The sequence below is a fragment of the Corvus brachyrhynchos genome, unplaced genomic scaffold (genome assembly GCF_000691975.1).
Source record: "Corvus brachyrhynchos isolate BGI_N302 unplaced genomic scaffold, ASM69197v1 scaffold633, whole genome shotgun sequence".
Taxonomy (NCBI): domain Eukaryota; kingdom Metazoa; phylum Chordata; class Aves; order Passeriformes; family Corvidae; genus Corvus; species Corvus brachyrhynchos.
Window position 1 is genome coordinate 1,577,882 of NW_008237435.1, and position 20,634 is coordinate 1,598,515.

The 20,634-nt window shown below is 39.1% G+C and overlaps 1 protein-coding gene across 1 annotated transcript in view; it reads right to left on the reverse strand.

The window, feature by feature from the left end:
• The window catches only part of KCNB2 (potassium voltage-gated channel subfamily B member 2), a 174,651-nt gene that overhangs the window by 62,376 nt on the left and 91,641 nt on the right, over positions 1-20,634 (reverse strand). The gene's annotated exons all lie outside the window — the stretch shown is intronic.

Here is a 20,634-nt window from a genome sequence, read left to right on the forward strand (position 1 = left end):
TGCCCATTAGTGCCCAGAGCTATGTAAGCATCTCGCTTGATGTGTCCTCTGTGGTGCAAGCAGAGGCAAGGCTCTGGCTACCTTCCTCACGCCGGCTGATGCTTTTGGCCGCAGGAGCAATAACAACCAGACTGTACTTATGAACTAGAGGTCATGTGGAGGATATTAATGCAGAGGCTTTTCTTCTTTTTTTTCACCCCAACAGCATAATAAGTTGCTGATGCTAAAACAACTAATACTTTAATTCAGCTTTCTTAAAATTTATATTTTCTTGGGTTTTTTTCCACTGAAAATGGCAACCTCCTCACAGGTGAAATTTTGATTATACTTGAAAACAGGAAAATCCATTTAATTTATTTTATAATCTAAGGTTTTACACAGAAATAATTATTTTAGAAACAAGTCAGATTGAAGGCAAGTTCCAAGCCATGTGAAGTCAGTATGAGACACCTTCTATCCCCATCTCTGTTTTCAGGATTCTATTTGGTAAAAGCAGAAGCAAAACCCCACAACCTCACGTTTGCTTCGTTTGAAATTGTACTTTGCAATACATCTAAATTAATATTTTTCTGTTGATTTCCAAGAACTTAATCTGTTGCAGTGGGGATCCTGCAACACGCATATATCAAACCAGGAGTCCCGTGGAAAGGAAATATATATGGACAGACAGATTCTTGATAGCTGTTTCAGAGATGTTTATTTCTCCAGCCGCATGGCCGGGGCTGTGCTCAGGAACTGTTCCAGTCACGGGACCAAGGGTCCTTCTGCCCGCGCAGGGAACACAAACCAACCAATGGGAACGAGGCTGAGCAGGGACAGGGAAACCCCGTGTCTGTGCCCTCAGGGCCCCTCTCCCAGGGCTCCATGGCAGGGGAGGGACCCCAACACCAATCTCTCAGTTCTTGTATTTCATAGTTACTGCACTAGAGATTTAGTTCTGATCACCATGCTTCGTGTGTATAGCATGACCAATCCTGGCCAGAATAGTTGTTTTTCTAAGCGAGTTTGAAGAAGTTGTCTTCTTCACAGGTGCTGGTGGTCACTGCAGCTCTGCAGACAAGCTGAAGTCTTATTATCTTCATTTTGCATAGCTACTAATTTTAAAGTTGCCCATCATGATTGGTTCTGGGGCTAAATCCTGTCAATTACCAACCATGGTGAGTTCAAGGTTGTCTCGCTAACTTTAAAGAGAGAAACTGAGGAAAATCTGATGATACCCTCTGAAACAACATTAGAAAACCATTTCTGAAGTTGGAAATCTTATTAACATGCAGAGCAGCACATTGCCTATTACTCTGCATTCCTAGTTAATGGAGAAATTATTAGCAGATAGCACCAAGTTAAGAAAAGGAATGATATTTTGATTGAGTTATCAAACTGGCTCTATTAAAGAAGACACTGAATTGACAATCCCTGCTCCTCATTCTGTTGTCCATCTTCTAGGAGGGGAACAATAAGAATGAGAGCAGAGTGCCAAAGCTGAGGGCAGATTGCACTGGAGACAGAGCATTACCAGGACTAATGCACAGGAGCATTACCACAACTAAGGCAGTGTTTTGAGGACTAGATCTCACCTCTTGCTTAAGTTGTAGGTATTGTGTACACCAAAAGGCCATCCTGAAACAGGAAAATGGCAGGATTCACAAACTTTTGGCCTGATCCTGCAACTGACAGCACTCCACCAGCCAGTTCAGGTCAGATGAGCATGTGATGCAGGATCTTTGTGGATAATTAACAGCAGCCTTTTTGAAACACTGAAGGCCCAAGCAACTCTTTCTTTCAAATAAAACATAAGCAGCATTGACATATGAATTATTTATTCCTAGACCATGGTCAAATATAATTTTTCAGTTCTTTAAAAGTTTTTGATTTTACATTTTTCCCATTCCATCTGGGTTGAAACTAAGACCTTTCTAGTAAAAGCCCAAATCTCAGAATATTGTAAGTTAGGATCTTCATCTAAAATGGAAGATAACCTACATGAACCTTCTTCAGCTCCCAGTTTCTGCCAGAGATTTCTATTTTATCAGCTCAGCTGGGATTCCTGACTACTAGATTACAGACTTGGTATCTCTTGCTGTGCCCTAGTAACTACTCAATTATTTAAACATGGAATAGCTCCAACAGATGCTATTGCAAGAAACACATTCTATAATAGCACAGTCAAGGCATTCATCTGGGACACTGGAAACCAAGGGTCAAGTCCTTGTACCACAGAGGTTTAAAATCTTTATACAAAGAATTAAATTTGTGCTAGACACACAACACCACTGGGTCAGGGGAACATAAGTTCAGGGCTGTAACCTGTCCTAGGATGGAATTACCTCCACCACTGGTTATTGGGAAAATATTTTAACTGCTGAATTTTGGGAGAAATTAACTCTTACATCTTGTACGATGGCATCCTAAGAAGCAATAGAGATCCTCCCTACTCAATAATGCAAAAGTGTGATTGACAGTGCTATGGACAGTGAAAAATATTTGGTATGAAAGCCAGCTATTTTGTGGAGTGCAGAAGTTTTGTTTTAAAATAATAAGGTATTAAAGCAAATTTCAGAGTTCATGGTGGTGCTTCACTTTCTCAGCAACTCAAAAAAAGTCTTTGCAGTGAAAGCAACAGACAAAGCTGCCTTGGAACTAGGTATTGAACCCAACATTCTTATTGGGGAAGGGACCCCTGAAATGATGTAAGTCCAGCAAAGATCCGTGCAGGTCAGTGGAACTTTGTGGCTTCACATCTGCTGGCAACCCAGCACACAATCCCTTGGCAATCAAAACTGAACCCCATGAAATTTAGCTATAGTCACTGGGGGAAAAGCATTTGCCTTCAGCTCATGGTGAGACTGCTGCTGTATTTCCAAGGCTGCTAGGAGGGCTGGTGGTGTAACTCCCCTCACTTTGGGAGATTTTCACCAAGCTGATGTTAGAGCTGCAGGCTATAAGTTTTGTATGGCTCTCAGGATGTGGAGGAGCAGTGGTAGCACTGGATGAGGCTGGACAGGCATTCACAAGCTGGGGACCAGCAGTGTGGCCACTGCCCACCCCAGTACAAGGGGCTACACCTGCCTGGCCACTCCTGAGGCCCCTGAAACCTGTGTGAGCTCAGAAGAGCAGGCAGATGGAAAGCACAGAATCATCCCATATGAAAAGCACTGATTCACAATAATTGGTTGCGATTTCGTCTTTCTGAAACTCAGTGATTTCATGGTATGAATGATTCTCTGACTACTGCTAAGATAATGCCTTTGTTCAAACTGATACCCTGCAACAATTTATATGAACACTGTTAATTACATATTTTCACTGTATATCAATTTTGTCTGTGCCCACTGATTTCCTTCATAAAACAGAGAAATAAAACTTAACACAGTTTTCACATACATCACCAGCTGCCTGTCTGGTTTCTTAGAAAAGAACTAAAACAGTGTAGGTGACAGTCAAGACAGGCAAACTCAGTCATTCCCAAATCATATTTACTTTCCATCACTGCCTTTTCCTTTCTGATTCATCTATAATGAATATCCTTCTCTCTTCATTAGATCCAGTTACTCTTTCTTTGTCTGCAGTAACATTATCCAAGTGGTTTAAAAACACAGTTCCCTATCTCTATTTCTTTCCCTTTACCATTAGTATAATTGGGATGCAGCTTTGCCCACGAGACCTACAGATAGAGTTCACAGCAATAAGGTATTGGAGGAGGTTAAAAGCGAGAGACCTTTAAGGCAGGAGGAAACACACTGCAGCAGCTGCTCAGATGAACAAGCCTGGCATTTGTGAGGCTCTGAGTGCCTGCTGCTGCTGCGTTACACATGAAGAACTAAATGTGATGCCCAAAGGCAGAGTACGTGCATTTGACAAGGTAGGATGCCTCCCCCCCACCTGGGTGCTTTCAGGCACAGAAAGAACAGGGCCAGCTCTTGAAAGCCACATTGCAGCAGCTTCTGAGCCTCTGCTGCTGCTACCAACGGTTTTCAGGAGAGGACAACAGGATTCAGCAAGCTCCTTCCTCATGGCTCTCAGAGACAGCAAGATATCCACGTATCACAAGAAAGATGGAAAAAGATTTGTACAAGAGGGAAATTGTAAAATTTCTATACTCTTTAAAATAAATCTCTTACCCTGCACGATGACTTATCTTTTCCAAGATTATTTTCACAGCAACGGATTTCCCCTACTTCTTCACTAAGTGAATATCCAAAGTAATACTTTAGTATTAAGACATATGGAAATCAAACAAATAAAGATCCATATAAGCTGGTGTCCTCTGGCTGACCTGCTATGTGTAGAAAGCAACTTAATCCTCAGATTTTGGACTGCATCCAGTCTATAAAAACATGTAGACTGAGAGGAGAGGATTGAGAGGCAGGCTGAGCTGCAAGAGGCAGTAGATGCTGACACTGCTCAGCAGTGCCCACAAAGAGCTAAAACCCCACAAGTCTGTGGGATGTATCCCCTCCACTGCTGCTTCTTTCCAGTTTGGCTTGTAAGAGAGAAAGCCTTGAAACAAAAAGCAACTCTCTGCTGTGAGATCAGCAACTGTCAAAGCCTATCAAACCGGTAAACGACAACCTCAGGTCTCATCTCTGATGCTGGGTGCTAGAGTTGGCAAAATAGCACTACAGCACATGTCCTGGTATTTGTTTCTGCCAGATATGCTCTATTTTGTATTTTGGGGGAAAAGGATCGAGCTCTTAACTGGAGTTTATTTCAGTTCCTTTGCCTTTCTATAACAGAATCTAATATAAACAGTAAGCATTATTTGAAAACTGTTTAAGAGGAATACATTACAGTAATGAAGTGGTCCCTTCTCAGCATATTACTGCCTGCTCTTTGTCAGCATTTTATAAAGCAGTAGCTGTCCCTTTTCTGTTGCAATGTACATGCCTGTATCCTGCCTGTTACAAAGAGAGGGCTGGCTCAATCTGTTTGACCACAATCTCTACCAGAATGCCAAAATGCTGCTGTGAGCATCAGAGGAACATGCCAAAGATTATACAAAGAAATCCTGTGTAAACCAGCAGAACACAACTGCTCTGGGCCCTGCCAGGGAGGTTTGATCTTTGAGCTGCCCAGCTTGTCACTGGGTCTCTTCCAGCCCATGCACCATCAGGCACAGAAACCGGAACCAGGGGCCAAATGCGACCCAAGCCAGAGCTGGCAGTCAAAGATGCTGAGGGATGCACCGGTCCAGAGTCCAGAAAGGCAAGAGGCAAGGCCTGGCTGTCCTGTCCCCTGGAGGAGCCAGGACAAGGGTCAAGGAGCAGAAACAACTCTACTAGAGGAAGGGTGAGGGACAAGGCTCAGTAGCAAGAGCTACTGCCAAGAGACACTGCAAGCAGGCAAGGCCAGTGGAGGTTATTGAATCCTCTACTAAATGCGCAGGGCACACATTCAGTAGTTGGATTTAGCAGACCATTTCAGTGGAAGAGCTGCACTGTGGAGCTCTGAGCTTGGGCAGAGACTGTTACCTGAGCCAGAGCCCATGCTGCAGTAGCAGAGAGATGATGACATAGTGAGGGAGGAGGAATACAGCTTGAGCAGCTTAGCTCTACTCTGCTAAACCTGCCCTTGGTTATGGAGAGATGGAGCCTGCAACTTTTTTGGCAGAAAAGGGATGAGAGTTGGGAGCCACCTCCAGGTCCCTCCTGCCTTGGCCACAGCCCTACAGCACAGAGAGCATGGCCCTTCACACCCTAGGCTATGGGACAACCAGGTTTTCAATGAGGCCATGCTGCCATTACCCTTCAGAAAAATACACTGGTGTGTGGACCAGTAGCATACAAACATATTAGGACCACTCTTTTAAAAAACCTCACTTGAACTCACCTGCATTTTTTGCCTTTTGATACCTAAAAAAGCTCTCAGGTCCCTTTGAACCCGCATTCCAGCTCTTTTAAGTAATAAACTCTCACAAGATTGGCAAAAGAAGGGAAAGGTTTCTTCATTACAGAAATCCTGCATAATATGCTACCCTTTGAATAGTTTTTAGGAATGATACTAATGTAGCTGAAAATGGCAGAATTATATAAGCTCTAATGTAAGATTTTTCACATTTCATGGAAACACAAGTACAAACCAGCATATTTGTTATTCATTACATGAATCTCCATAAAACCCCAGTCTTATAAAACGTAATGTCAGGAAAAATCTGATTAAATGATGATGTTCTCCCTCAAGGAAAACCTACATAAATTAGAAGAAATTGTGTTAAATCCTGCATTTCCTGCTCCATTTCATCTTATTTACCATTTCAATCAATTTTTGCTAGGCTAAAAAATTTCAAAATTCACTGAGTGTCAGGTGAACACTAAAAAATATAAGCATTTATTATACTCACCTATTTAGACTTAATGCTTTTCAGTTGTCTACTTTCAAAGCTTAAGTATTTTCTTTGGGCTTAGTTTTGTCATCTTGACATTTTTAATAATCTGAATATTTAGCTGTGTTAGTCTCTGGCATAACCAGAGCTTCCTGCTTTAATTTTGGTCAAGAATAGCCCTTGAAGTGGATAGTCAATGCTATTTTGAAACTACATTCAAGAATTCTCAGGTATTAAGTGTGAAATGTGACTCTAGATTAATAAAAAGCTTTGGTGACCCTTCACAATAATTGCATCAGTTTTCATTTAGCTTTGATTTAGGAAGACGGTTGTATTGTGAATGATTAGATGATTACTGAGAAAATATCTGAAGATTATCAAATAATAATAAATATTTTGTCTTTTCCTGTCTTTGATTTGACTTTGTGTCTAATATGCAGCTGTGAATTCTAGTGATTCTTTTCTTATTGTTCAAGTTGCTACTCTGTCAGAGTATAACCAGCTTTAAAAACACTAGCTGAATTCATACCTTAGGCCACTGGCACACATATAGAGGTATTAAGAAATAAAGCATCATACTTGTCTCCTTAAAATACAGATGTTCACTTCACATTTCCTATCACATATGCTAGTCTGCAAGAGAATATGTTGCTTTGTATGAAGTGTGTGACATTTGCTGTGGCTAACAGACATTAATGAGCTGGCACGTGTCCTCCTTCAATTTACTGGGCTCATGGCAAAACTGTGAAGGCTGATGCAAAGGCAGATTTCATTGACTGCTTCATTTTCTACATGCTGGAGGCAGCTCGGGGAAAAACTGTTCTAGTTGTCTTCTGACAGGGTAGGGGACACTAAGCAGCCAGGTGCCAGTCATCATCTCAGTGTAGCACTCTCACTCGGTTTGTCCTTCCCAAATTCATGCTCCCCTCTACTTTAAACTTTGTTCATGTTCTACTGGTGAAATTTTTGGTTGCCTTCTGTGTTGGGTTGACCCTGAGTTGATGGACAGTCTTTAAGACCAATTACGCTTCTCACAATTTACATATTTAAACCGCACAGAAAGGCGGGATTTCCCCTTTGGTCGGAGCTCGCCTGCTGGAAGGTGGGGGGCTCCGAGCCTTCTTATTGTTCAAGTTGCTACTCTGTCAGAGTATAACCAGCTTTAAAAACACTAGCTGAATTCATACCTTAGGCCACTGGCACACATATAGAGGTATTAAGAAATAAAGCATCATACTTGTCTCCTTAAAATACAGATGTTCACTTCACATTTCCTATCACATATGCTAGTCTGCAAGAGAATATGTTGCTTTGTATGAAGTGTGTGACATTTGCTGTGGCTAACAGACATTAATGAGCTGGCACGTGTCCTCCTTCAATTTACTGGGCTCATGGCAAAACTGTGAAGGCTGATGCAAAGGCAGATTTCATTGACTGCTTCATTTTCTACATGCTGGAGGCAGCTCGGGGAAAAACTGTTCTAGTTGTCTTCTGACAGGGTAGGGGACACTAAGCAGCCAGGTGCCAGTCATCATCTCAGTGTAGCACTCTCACTCGGTTTGTCCTTCCCAAATTCATGCTCCCCTCTACTTTAAACTTTGTTCATGTTCTACTGGTGAAATTTTTGGTTGCCTTCTAGACTGATAAATCAGCTGTAGGGAGGGACAAGGCCATGCAATACTCCTGCTGATGCAAGACCTGTTTGGCAGCTTTAATTATATCAAGATATCAAGAATATGCACTTCTGGGCAGTGATTTTCATTATGAGAATAATTTCTAGATTCAATGAGTTTTTGATAGGTTTTCAGTTTCTTGTCCACCTTTTTGAACACAAGGGAGGACCCATCTGAAAAACAACATTTTTTAAAAAGGCTTAGATGTCGTTCAAACAACTTCCAGTGCAAAAACCCACAAAAAGAAAAATGACACATCCAACTTTTTCTATCTGCTGACTGGTAAAAATAAGAATTCAATAGGAAAGCGAAAAGATCATATAATTCCTTGCTTTTAACTATTCAGAATTTAACTTTCATCCTCTACAGAGAACACGGAGTTTAGCAGAATATCACAGCGCAATATGTAAAATAAAAAAGGACAATTTTGGCTGAAAACACACCAAAATTCAGTGTCAAAATGAAGGTAACTTTTGGAACAAAACTTTTAAAAATAATAAACAAGGCACAAAGGAAAAAGAGAACAAGCAGGATACCACAGATATCATAACCACGTCCAAAATAACTGATAAATAAAAAGGAGAAGTACGAGAAATTTATGACTGGCATAGATCCATTTCTATGTAGATGATGTATAATGCACAGACAGGAGTGTTTAACTCATTTTTTTCTGTTTTCACAAGAAAGGTGTTTCTTAGAACATGATGAAGTACTTTCCAGCACTTTCAAGAAGGATATCAAACCGCATGTACAGGAGATAAATACTTTTCAGGCTGTAACCCTGAAAAATTCACACAGAAGATCCTATTTCTTCTGGAACTCAGTCAAGCTTTTGAATAGAAGGAAGCTCATCTGCCTTTAATCAAAACTTTTTATTCAGTTAGTACTTAATGACCTAAGATTTTACTTAAAATGCAGACTTATAGCTAGTCAATACCTCGACTCCAAATTAATGCAGTGTACATGTCTCATTAGCAAAGAATTTGGCATGACAGGAGAAGATCAGTTGATCAAAAGACCTGATGCTGTGGTTCCTACATCTTTGTCAGATGTAGGTAAAGGAATTTACTTTGAAGCAGAGTTTGTCTGTTTCTGAGATTGAAAGTCTCCACCTGCTGGGGCTTAATGCTCTTCATGGCCACTCACTGTTTTCAACTCTACCCCCAGAGAGAGGCAATGACATGTATTCATGAGCACTTGGAGGGGATTTTCCAATTTAGCTTCCTCCAGAAGAAATTTAAAATCCAAAATTTGATCCTAACTAAACCAGAACATACTAAATGGAGATGATACGGGGATTTGCTTCAAACCAGCCTAAATACCACTACAACAGTAAGCATTCATCTAAAGTAACAGAGTTTCTCACTGTGCCACCATCCATGTCCCATCTCCCCATATTTTACCTAAACCCTGTATTTAAGAGGATGATTCATAACAAAACCAACATGTTACACAAAAAAGAACTCAAGTTGCATGTCTCCCCTGAAGTTCTCCACAGGATCAATTCTCCTTTCGGCAATGTTAGTTCCTGATAGCCTCCCTGTAAGCTGGGAAGCTGAATGAAGCACTTGTGAAGGTGCCATGAGAAAAGTTTTCTGCAGGTGATCTACCTGAAAACAAGCATAAAAGCTACGAATAATTTTGAAAGGCTATAGTACTATGGCCAGTGCTGGAAAGCTTTACTACCTGAAAAAAATTGTCAGGATGTGAAAGAAGGAAAAGCAGCAATTTACACAACTTCTTCAGGGCTAAATTGCTATCTCATATTTAGGAGCTCTTGGCATCAAATATCCTTAGTTACCCGTGGAAACTAGGCCTGTGTGAGTCAAAACCACATAGCTGAACAAAAATAAACACAACTGAAAATCTTCGTTTGAGATGATGCAGATAATATTTTTTCTATGTGCTTTCTTTGATAAATTGAGATGAAGATTTGAGAATTGTCATAATTTTGGGGCATTTACGATAAAAGTAAAAAAATAAAGAAATTCTGGACTCCTTTTATGACAAGAGTCAACTGACTTTCCAACACGAAGGAAGATGCAGCTGTGCAAACATGCACAGTACTACCATACTCTGGAAGTCAATCTCTCCAACAATTAGCAAGTAATTTCCCAGGCAGAAGGGAGCATCCTGCTCAAATCTTGTCTGCTCAAATCTTGCCTGACTGATTCAGCACAGCAATTGGAATTCATAGATCTCTTCTCCAAAAACAGGACTCTAGCCATCAGACTGTAAGTGTAGTATGGGCAATGAGGAGCCTCTAGTCTCTCTTTTCAAAGCTGATGAATTTTGGCTACATTTTTGCAAATCAACTTAAATTGATTGACATCATGGAGAGAGAGAATGGTGTTGAGCCTGTAGCTCATGTGCTAATAAGGAGGGTCCACCACATTTCCAGTTGAATCTAAAAGGTTCTAATTCATTTTTCTAACAACTCTTAATGAAGTAAAGCCTTGATTAATGAGAAAATAGGATTTTTTTTTCTAGAAAATGTTCTTTCTTCCTTCCACATCTTCTAACTAGTCCATATAGCACATGGACGTCAACTTCCTCACTTGAATCTGCCCCTTCAGTGAGAGAAGTTTTCAGATAGATGCATGCAAAATGGAAAATGTAAATTAAAAATTGAACATCTGTAGGGTAATCATCTGGTGAAGACCAGTAAGCCTTCTCAGGAAAATACAAGAGTTTTGGTTAAATTATTCTGAGCTGCAGAAATGAGCTCTTGGGTGTCCGTGTATGTGTGTATATATAAATAGGCACACACACATCACAATTCCAGTTTTAGCAAGGGGAATATGCACATCTTGTCTCATTACTCACATTCCATTTTCTACTTTGCCTAAAATATATTTAATTACATCCCAGCATGGAGTATCTTTGAATTTTTGTTCGGAAGGAGTACCCACCTTTCTAAACTCTTACCTGGTTAAGCTCATTTCAGAGGAACAGCTCTCAATTCCCTTTTACACAAGGAGTACAGTGGAAGGAATGATTTGCCAGCCTATGTGCAAAAAGCTCTTACACAAAGAAATCTTTCACAGGTCTGTTGTGCAGCAGAAAGGCGACTCTTTGGATCAGCACTGAAGACTTCTTTTGCATATAACATTAATGGCTTGACTTGCTAGCACCTTCCATTTTAGAGTCTGTAAATCCTAATGTTTTTACTGTTGGTAGGATGAAGTATTAGGGTATTTTTAGACACTTCACCCTGTGTATACGATATGTAAAGAAAACAACCTTAGGTGCAACTTAGCCTACATATTTCACATTTAGTCCCATATTTTTTTTAATACAGAATGGTCTGGGATATTTTTCTTCAACTATATGCAATTTCATGTTGTGGCTTGCCAAGTTATTTTAAAGAGATTTATAAAGACAGCTCATAACATCTTCAGAGGCTGAAAAAACTGTTATATCTGTAGGAGGGATGGAAAGGAATCTGAAAACCATTTTCTGGAAGGGACTAATGGCTGAGAGCATGAGAAGAACCTAAGAACAATTTCAATGGTATTTACAAGAATGCATTTTTCATTTACCTCTTGGAAGAGGCTCTCACATGGGTCAAATGTGTCTTGGCAATTTGTCAGTAAAATGCAATTTGAGTTTGAAGCACTCCGAACTAAAGCTTCCAGAGTCTTACTTGTGGCCTGATAATACTTGTGGCCTGGTTTAATTTCAGTAACTGCAGACCTGATTCTCTATTTCCTTTCTTAAACCACTAAGGTCACAAACTTGATGAATACACTCCCAAAGTGATACAAAAACCAGTTCCTGATTTTCAGTACCAGAGCAACTGTCACCAGGGCCACAGGCTACAGGACAACTGGAGAAACGGTGTCTGGGCTTCTGTCATGTCTACATACAGGAAAAGACAAAGGCAAAAGCAGAGATGAAACAAAGACAATCTTTATCCTAAACAATAGCATTTTAAATGTCTTATGTAAGTGGATTATCCAATATAGCATTTTTACATTTTTGTCCTTTCCACTGGAAGTTATTTTTTCTTGAGTGGCCTGAGGTTTAGGCAGCCAGCTAACATTTTCAAGGTTAGTGCAAAATCATTTTCAGTTTGATAAGGATTGTTATATGGAAATTAAAACGCATCATGTCTTTTCATGGGATCCTTGTCATTGTCACCTTAGGCACAGACTTTACTGTGTGACCCCTCACTGTGGGCCACAGCATTTTACTCAGTGTCAGTTTGCTTAGTCTCCAAAGGCAGCTGAATTTTGCGCCTTCGTAATCTATCCCAGTAGGTCAAAGGATCCCTACTGAACAAGCTGTACTAAGCAATGACCCGAAACAACAACTAATGACAGTGGTAGGCACACCAGAAAAGCATTTAAATGCTGACAGAAAGGAAAGCCTTAGAAAAAATCCTGCTCCCAAGGATGATAAATCTCTTTACAAGTTCTATGACAGTTGGTGGCACATCCACTACCCCTGTTTACACACTCTTTTGCGAAATAGCTGCTTTACAGTCACAGAGAGGATGTCATCCATAACCCACCATACATCAATCTCCAGAGAACCCATATGGAAATCTTAATGTCTAAGCCCCATTTCTGGTCAGATAAAACTTCTCTTGAGTTCTAGTGCTCAAATCCTAAAGGGATGATATGACTTCCTTTCCATAGCAGTTATGGGGAACTCTTCTCAACACCACAGCCTGCTGATGTACTTTGATGATACTATGGCTTTGCTACATAAACTCATGACTGTATTTTGCATACACCCATGTGCAATAAAGTGTCATTGCTTTTTCTCTTAAGTAGAAAAAAAGATTTAATCTTGATTCAATTAAAGAGCATATAATAAACAAAGTATAGTTTCTACTCAGAGAGAATGGCATTTAAGTTACTTTTTTTTTGCTTCCAACAGTGAGAAAGAACAATGACAAAGATCCCATGAAAACACATGATATGTTTTAATTTCCATATAACAATCTTTATCAAACTGAAAATGATTTTGCACTAACCTTGAAAATGTTAGCTGGCTGCCTAAACCTCAGGCCACTCAAGAAAAAATAACTTCCAGTGGAAAGGACAAAAATGTAAAAATGCTATATTGGATAATTCATTTACATAACATGTTTAAAATGCTACTGTTTAGGATAAAGATTATCTTTGTTAAAAAAAAAAAAAGAAGCAGAAATTCTTCTGACTCTTACTATGCTACTATATAGACATTTGGTGAAGATTGGGACTATTACTCTAAGCCTCAGCCAAGCAGTGCTATTAAATACGTCATTACATGGAACACTGCAATTACACAGAACAGTGACTTCCACAAAACTCATTTTAGACTCGTCAATTCTAGTAATTTATGCCTACCATCACCATAAGCAAATGGGATGAAGAACTTATTTTATGACTGCTAGCTGAAAGAAGATACAAGAGGACAGGAATCATTGCCTGGACCACTATTTTATTTATTTTTTTCTCACTTATAGAATAGGTTGGCTAGAGCATCTGTAAAAACATAAAAATGGAATAACACTGTACATTGACTACCCAAGGTTGGAAAATGTTATGTTATAAAAGAATCCTATAAATATTTATATATCTCCAAATAGTTAACTGATAAAATACTAATAGAAAGCTCTAAGAATAAGCAGAGGATTTTCTGGGTTTTGTAAAAACAATAGAAGTCCTGACTGAACACTACAAATGGGCTCTTCTTTGCCGTCCTTGATCTGGAACTCTTGTCATGCTCTGTAGAGAATTTAATGATTTGTCCAAGCTCACCCACAGATCATACATGGGAAAAGAAGGCCTTTGATGGTATTTGGAAAGGTCAACAGCTCAATTTCTAATCAATGGATTGCTGAAAGTCAAGAAGCCTTTAAAGCTTGTTGAGCTAGTGAGGTGCAGGGAGTTACACAAATAGTAAAGAATTAATGTGTAATGATTAGATTGCTCATAGAATAAGGAAGGATAAAGGCAAGGAAATGATGCTTGATGAGATTCCCTTATGACTGTCATTTTCCCTGGGACTGAAATCTTTCCAGGAGTGATGTAGACAATCATACTGATTTTGAACAACCTGACCCACACTGCAGAACTGGTTAGAGAAGAAGAAAAGAAAAATGTTCCATCTTTCTGATAAAAGTCCAGAGGGAATTTCATGGATGGGATGCAAAATAGCCATTTGATTAGTATAAAATAAATTTTTTGACAAATTACACAATATTTTTGGAAACTCCTTGCCCTTGTATGCCCAGTTTAGAGGCCTAGCTGAATCCCTTACAAATGTATTTCTGAATATGTTGTTCAATGTGTTCCATGACATTTTAAGTAAAAAGTACAATGAATACATTTTCCCAGTTCTCAGATAACTCAAGTAATTAAACAAAACTGGTTCTTGGCCAGGAAGTGGCAACTAACAAAATTACTAACAAAATTACTAAAAAATGTCACGGGAATTTTTAATGACGCAAAAATTATAATACAGCATTTGGACTCATGAGGGAAGATTAATTCAGTGCAGGCAGAGCGAACATGGTCTAGTGACTGAGCAGAAGTACTGTCTGGGTGTAATAACTGCCAAGCTACAATATAATTACCCTAAAGTTTGAGAGATGGAGAGATCTCAGTGTGGCATGTCAGCAAAGAGTATGGGGCAAGATAGGCAATATGAATTGTGGAAAGCAGGGATGCCTGTATACTCCTTCCCTGTTTCACTGGAAGCATTTCATAAATGTAAAGATATCAAGCAGTGAGAACTTCGGGAATGCTAGAATTAGTGGTTTGTATTCAGCATTTGTCCTTATTTATCTTTCCCCCTCAAGGCATAAGAATAGTTTTTAATGACTTGAGCCCATACAATTTTTTCCATATGCCTCCTAGCTCACTGAGTGAGTGCATTCAATAGCACTTGATGTTCTGTTATCTCCTTGCTCAATATATTGTGTACATTTCAGTAGAGAAGGTCTCTCCTGAATGAACTAGATACATTCCTGGGCTGTTCTGTAGTACACAGAGGACCATCAGGTGATTTGAAAATTTTATTTATATATAATTTTCTTGACCTGTAAGGTGAGAGAATAGATATCAGTACCATTTTACAGATATTTTACTAAGTGAAATAGAAATTGGAATTAAGACTACCTACTACTTTTAAGCGCCTTTTGAGATTCCCAAGGACTGACTTTTCAGCAGAGGTAACACTTGTACAGTGGTTAATACATTCTGAGAACAATTCTTTTAAATTAAGCGGCGCCTGGCTTTGCCGATACTTCTCCAAATTAGAACCATGCTGCTCTAAGGCAAGGCACAGCTGTACAGAGAAACCTACAATTAAAGGCTGTGGCAAGTCTGGTTTGTGTGACTTGCTCATCTAAAGCACAGAAAGCAGCATGAACTAAGGAAAGAATCCTATTTCCTTGGACCAGAGTCACCGTAACTATATGAGTATCCTACCTGCTCCAACAGTTCCATGCACTGCACCCCTCAGCTCTCACAATGACAGAAGCAGTATGCAAACAGCAGTCTTCCTAATCATAATTCTCCATTTGAGTGAATGGCAACACAAACACTCTCTTACAACAAACCAAGAGATTCCCCTTCCAAAGATTGTGAACTTATCAGGAATAGTTTGACAAAACCTAAAAAACTGGTTTTCATTAAAAATATAAAATGAAAATAATTTGGACAAATTATTCTAAGTCTTGTAATAAGGACCTGATTATCTTACAGTCTGCAGTGAATGGAGGAGGGGAACAAAGTGGCTCTCATTTGCACTAAGCAAAGGATGGTGGTTCATACATCTATTTTGACTTGTATCTTTAGCTTCCAAGTAGGATTTCCAATACATGCAGGAGCAAGTCTTACTCAGGTGAATTCATTAGTTCAGAGCATCTGAACTGACATTTTCACCCTCAAATTTATGATAATGTGAAGCAGTTGCAGCCTACTCCCCTTCTGAATTTCACTATTTAAAAAGCAAAGTATTTCTTCTATCTTTCTGCTATATTTCTTCTTTTTATAAACCCAGTATAGGATTAAAGGGTTTTTTTCAAATAACTTACAGCAGTTCAAGTCTGGCTGCCAGCCTGTCTCCCTGTGTCTCACAAAGCATTAACAGAACTATTTCCTGAACATCATACTTCTCTAGTTTTAACATCTTACAATCAAATTACAAGCTCAAGGATCACAATCACAGCCTTGGTACTGCAGCCTAGCTTCTTTTACTCTGTGAAATGAATATTGCTTGAGAAGTAAATCAATACCAAGCCTAGTATAGCCTTGCAAAGATACCAAAGCATTGCTCCTTTTCTGCTGCAGCATTGTATTCTGAAATCAAAATCAACACAGCAGCCTTCACAGCTAATGGGCTGTGCTGGTGAGCACTGCTCTGTTCCTGTACAGATCTGTGCATAAGGCACTGCAAACAAGTCTCAAGAGAGCAGGTGAGAATTGTCAAAGGTGACTCTTGTTCCAATTGACATTGTATTCTGGAGCCGATAGCCGAAGGCTAAAATTCTGATTAATTAGTTTTCCTTTCACTATAAACGTTTTCTTTTCCCCTTGAAGGTCCATTCAAACTAGAAAACTGATAGCCCTTGGCAGTACTGGTTATTCTAATGTGGTCAGTAAATATGCAAGAAGGCTTTGACTTCTAATTTCTCCCTGAGTTTTCAGCTCTGTCTGGACTCTGCTCAAGGGATGAACAAAAGCACAGAGTTTCAGTGAGCCAATAACTGACGTATTTACAGAAATGAACAGTTCTGTTCTCTGATCTGTTTTTTGGTCTCTGCACAGGCAAACAAATAACTTAAGTGGGAGTTTTGCCTGTGTAATGAATTTAGGAAGTCTTCCAAAATAGGAATAGGATGTGTGGAGAACAGTAGTGCAATAAATAGCCATGTTTTTTTCACCTCCAATTATCTGCAGAGAAAGAACAGAGATGGGATTGAGGAACAGAATTCAAGTTTCAAATCAACAACAGAATGAAAATATTCTGATGTACTTAATTTCTGACCTCTGAACCTCCAAAAGCCAGGTACAGGCATTACATATGGAAACTGAGAGAAAGACCTGCCACTATTTTCTTTGAGTCTTAGAAGCATTTTAACAACTACTTAATATTCATTTAAATTATTCGCAGCAGGACACATTAAGATAGATCCCTGTTCTGCAAATGGCAGGAATGTGTAGAATTTGTAAAGAGAAATTCCAGATGAGCAGCTAAATCTCTTCTGAGTTGCAATCATATTTTGTCAATATTTACCATTTCCCAGATCACTGGCTTTTTCTTGGGTTTTTTACTCTTTGTTTTGCCACTAAAAAAATACTGTGCAGTGAAACTGTTCATTAATCCCTGCAAACATGTTCTGGAAGAGAATAAATAAAGGAAAATGCTGTTTACTAGATGAACAATCATAAGCAACATAAATTGGGCTTGAGGAAGGGTATAGTACAGTACTATAGTCTCCTTTATCCTAAGTAAAGACCATTAATTATGGGTGCTAGGATAAATTTTTAGAACTCTTGTGACTTCAGCTTGTTTTCCCCTAAGATTTTATGGAAAGCACAAGAAAGCCCAAGCTCCATTTTCAGTTGAAACATGTTTTTCCTTCAGCTATAAATGAATGTAACCTAGACCTCTGCCTGGCTGAGAAGATATGAAATGTCTGTCCTATTCATCCTCCTGATCTTTGGTTTTGATCTGGACACTGAACAACAAACCCCGAAAATCCATTGTTACATTGCCTTAGTGAACAAGAATTCGATCCAAACTGAGGAAAGTTTTACTTTGTTTAATGACACAGTATCCACAGTGGTGCCAGTGATTTAAGGTAAGGATGTGGTCAATGCTAACCTAGTCACACCAATGCTTTCATGTTAATAAATGATATTATGAGGAAGAAGTAAAGAGCCCAGTAACACAGGTATCTAATCCTGGCCCTGAGTGAAGATGTCAGAGCTGTGCCACACAGAGAATCCCTCCAGACAGGATCTGGACACTTGCTTGCACATAGTGTTCAGCTAATACCTTCCTTTCCAGGTGATAAACTTCATAAGGTGTTCCACAGTGCGTGATAAGCCTGTGCACACCAACCCTTAATGGGAGGGCTGGACCGCTTAAAGCAAGAATTTGATTTTGGAATAAAGCTTTTGGCCCAAACTGTATGACTTGGTCCATTTGCATCATGAAATGCTATATTAAATCTAAAAACACATTATCTTACCCATTGACCAGTACTCTAGCAAGTATACTATGAACTAGTTGATAATATATTTGAAAAAAGAATGCAGTGGACAGAGTAGACCTTGATTTCACACTGTCCTGAGAGACATCTGAAATCTCTCTGACATCAACACCCTGAAAAAAAAAAAAAATACTGATTTCAATGGGACTTATGGAAATATAACCTCATATGAACTCTGTGTAACAGATGGATTGAAGCATTTGGGACCTGCATGCTGGGGTTTATCTGCCAAAATACAAAGGACACTGGGGAATGCGGTAAATGTTATCAAGGAGTTTAGGAAGCAGGAATCCTTTTATCTTCCTTACTTCCATATTCTTGGGCTGGCTGGGCAAAGCACTAATGTGCTGTCTACACATTTATATAGAAGCTGATTTGGTTTGTAGGAGAGTGAGCTATATAAATGACTAATTACCCTGTATCTTACATGAGCCATCTTCAAGTGCCATATATTTTACTGAGATGAGCATATTAAGAGGCATAAACTCTATATGGTAAATCCTGAAATGTCCCATGTAACTTAATTTTCACAGATAAGAAATGCAAAACAGTCTTTTCAGCGTACCATGACTTTCTGCAGGAAGTAAATCCATTAGAAAATGAAAGCTTTCTAATGCAATGACAGGGTGCACAGTCTCATCATCTTCATGTGGGACTGGCATTCACAAATTATTGTTCAGCTGCCACCAGGCAGCTCTCTTTATCTAATTTACTTGTCTTTTATCAAGCCATCTGAGTGGCATCTTAATCATGAAGGACAGGATTTCTCTTACCTAATGTCAGCTTTCTGAGGTTAGGCAGATGGCACTATCCTGAAGGCAATGCTTAGGGTCAGAGGAGTGGGGCTCCTCTTTGAGACACCTGTTGTGGGATTGAGTCCATGACCCTTCAGGGCCTCCCATCTCTTGCTGCTATCATGAGATCACAGACATTTGGCCTAAACCTTGGTTTTAACCTTCTTAAGCATGATGGGACGAATCTTGTGTTTCTTTCTCAGAATACTAATGACAAAGGTGAACCAAGGTTTTAAAATTTGCAACTGGACACTCAGCTTTCCCCTAGATGATGGCTGCGTGAGGCCTTTGTTTTTGTTAAATCCATTACAGAGAGAGGATCTCACAGGTATTTAGATTGGTACTATACTCAATCAGGTTAAACTGAAGAAAATGTCCCTGTGAGATATCAACCATCCAGCTGATATGATTGACTGGTCTAAAGGCAGCTGAAAACATCAGACACCAATACAACATTTGCAAGTTTGCTGCTCAAATAGCTGGTAAGCACAAAATCTGACATGAGAACAAAGCTATCAACCTGAAAACACCGATTTCTCTTATTGTCCACAGAAGGTGTTCCAAACTGGATACTTCATATCTATCTGATGCTTTGCAACACAATTTTGAATACAAATTGAGTGAAAGAGCAATAACATGAAGGCCTTCAGATAGTTGTCTATATCATGTTGGGTAACTCAGATACAGCCAAGACGAGAAGATGTTGAATGAGAACATGAAAATATATTTAGTCTAAATATTAGATATGATTTTCAACAGGGACTTGCTGAAATCACGTTCCATCTGGCCTGCCTTAAATAGACTCCCGCTTGAACTTTACTGTGCTCTTGAAACCAAATAGGTTGAAAGCTTCTCTAAAACACAACGATTCAATAGCACTCAGGGATGTTGTTAATAAGAAGGCAAGCAGTGCACAGTACATAATGTTACATCACCAGCCTGAATTGTTAATGCCTTGTTAATACATATACCAAAACATGAGTTTATGTCCTATAATACTGGCTAGGCTAAATATATTGTGATCAGGTTTTATTATTCCCAAATAAAAAACTCTGTGTATTAAAAGAAAAGTAAATGCATGCATTTTACTAAAATATATGTTGGAGTAAACTGACCACCTTCAGTAAAATTGCACAAATTGACCTAAATTTTAGTCAAGGCATCTTCCCAAAATGTTCTTGTCTTATATTTTCCATTTTCCTTTCTTGTAAATCAAGTTAATCCAAATATAAATAGTGTAAAATATAATGAATAACTGCTGTGAGGTCAGAAGTGGGTCAAAGAAGGATAAAGAATTAATCTCAAGACCAAAGTCCATTATATTTCAGATATGCGGCTCAGAAATTTTAAATGAAATTTGGCAGGCTGAGGCTGGTGTGATTGACATCCTTTTCTAGCCACTACAATCTGAATTCAGTTTGCTGCTATGCACATCCACGTGTGTGAGAAACACTACTGAAATGAAAACACAATATACTATATGGGAATTGATTAATTGTCATCATCCACAAGAAATGCCTTAATTTAATTAATTTAATTAATTAGTTTGATTTAAATTCATTGATTTTCCTTATTTTTCTGGCCTAGATAGCAGTCTCAATTCATTATAATAGAAAAGTACCTCCAAAT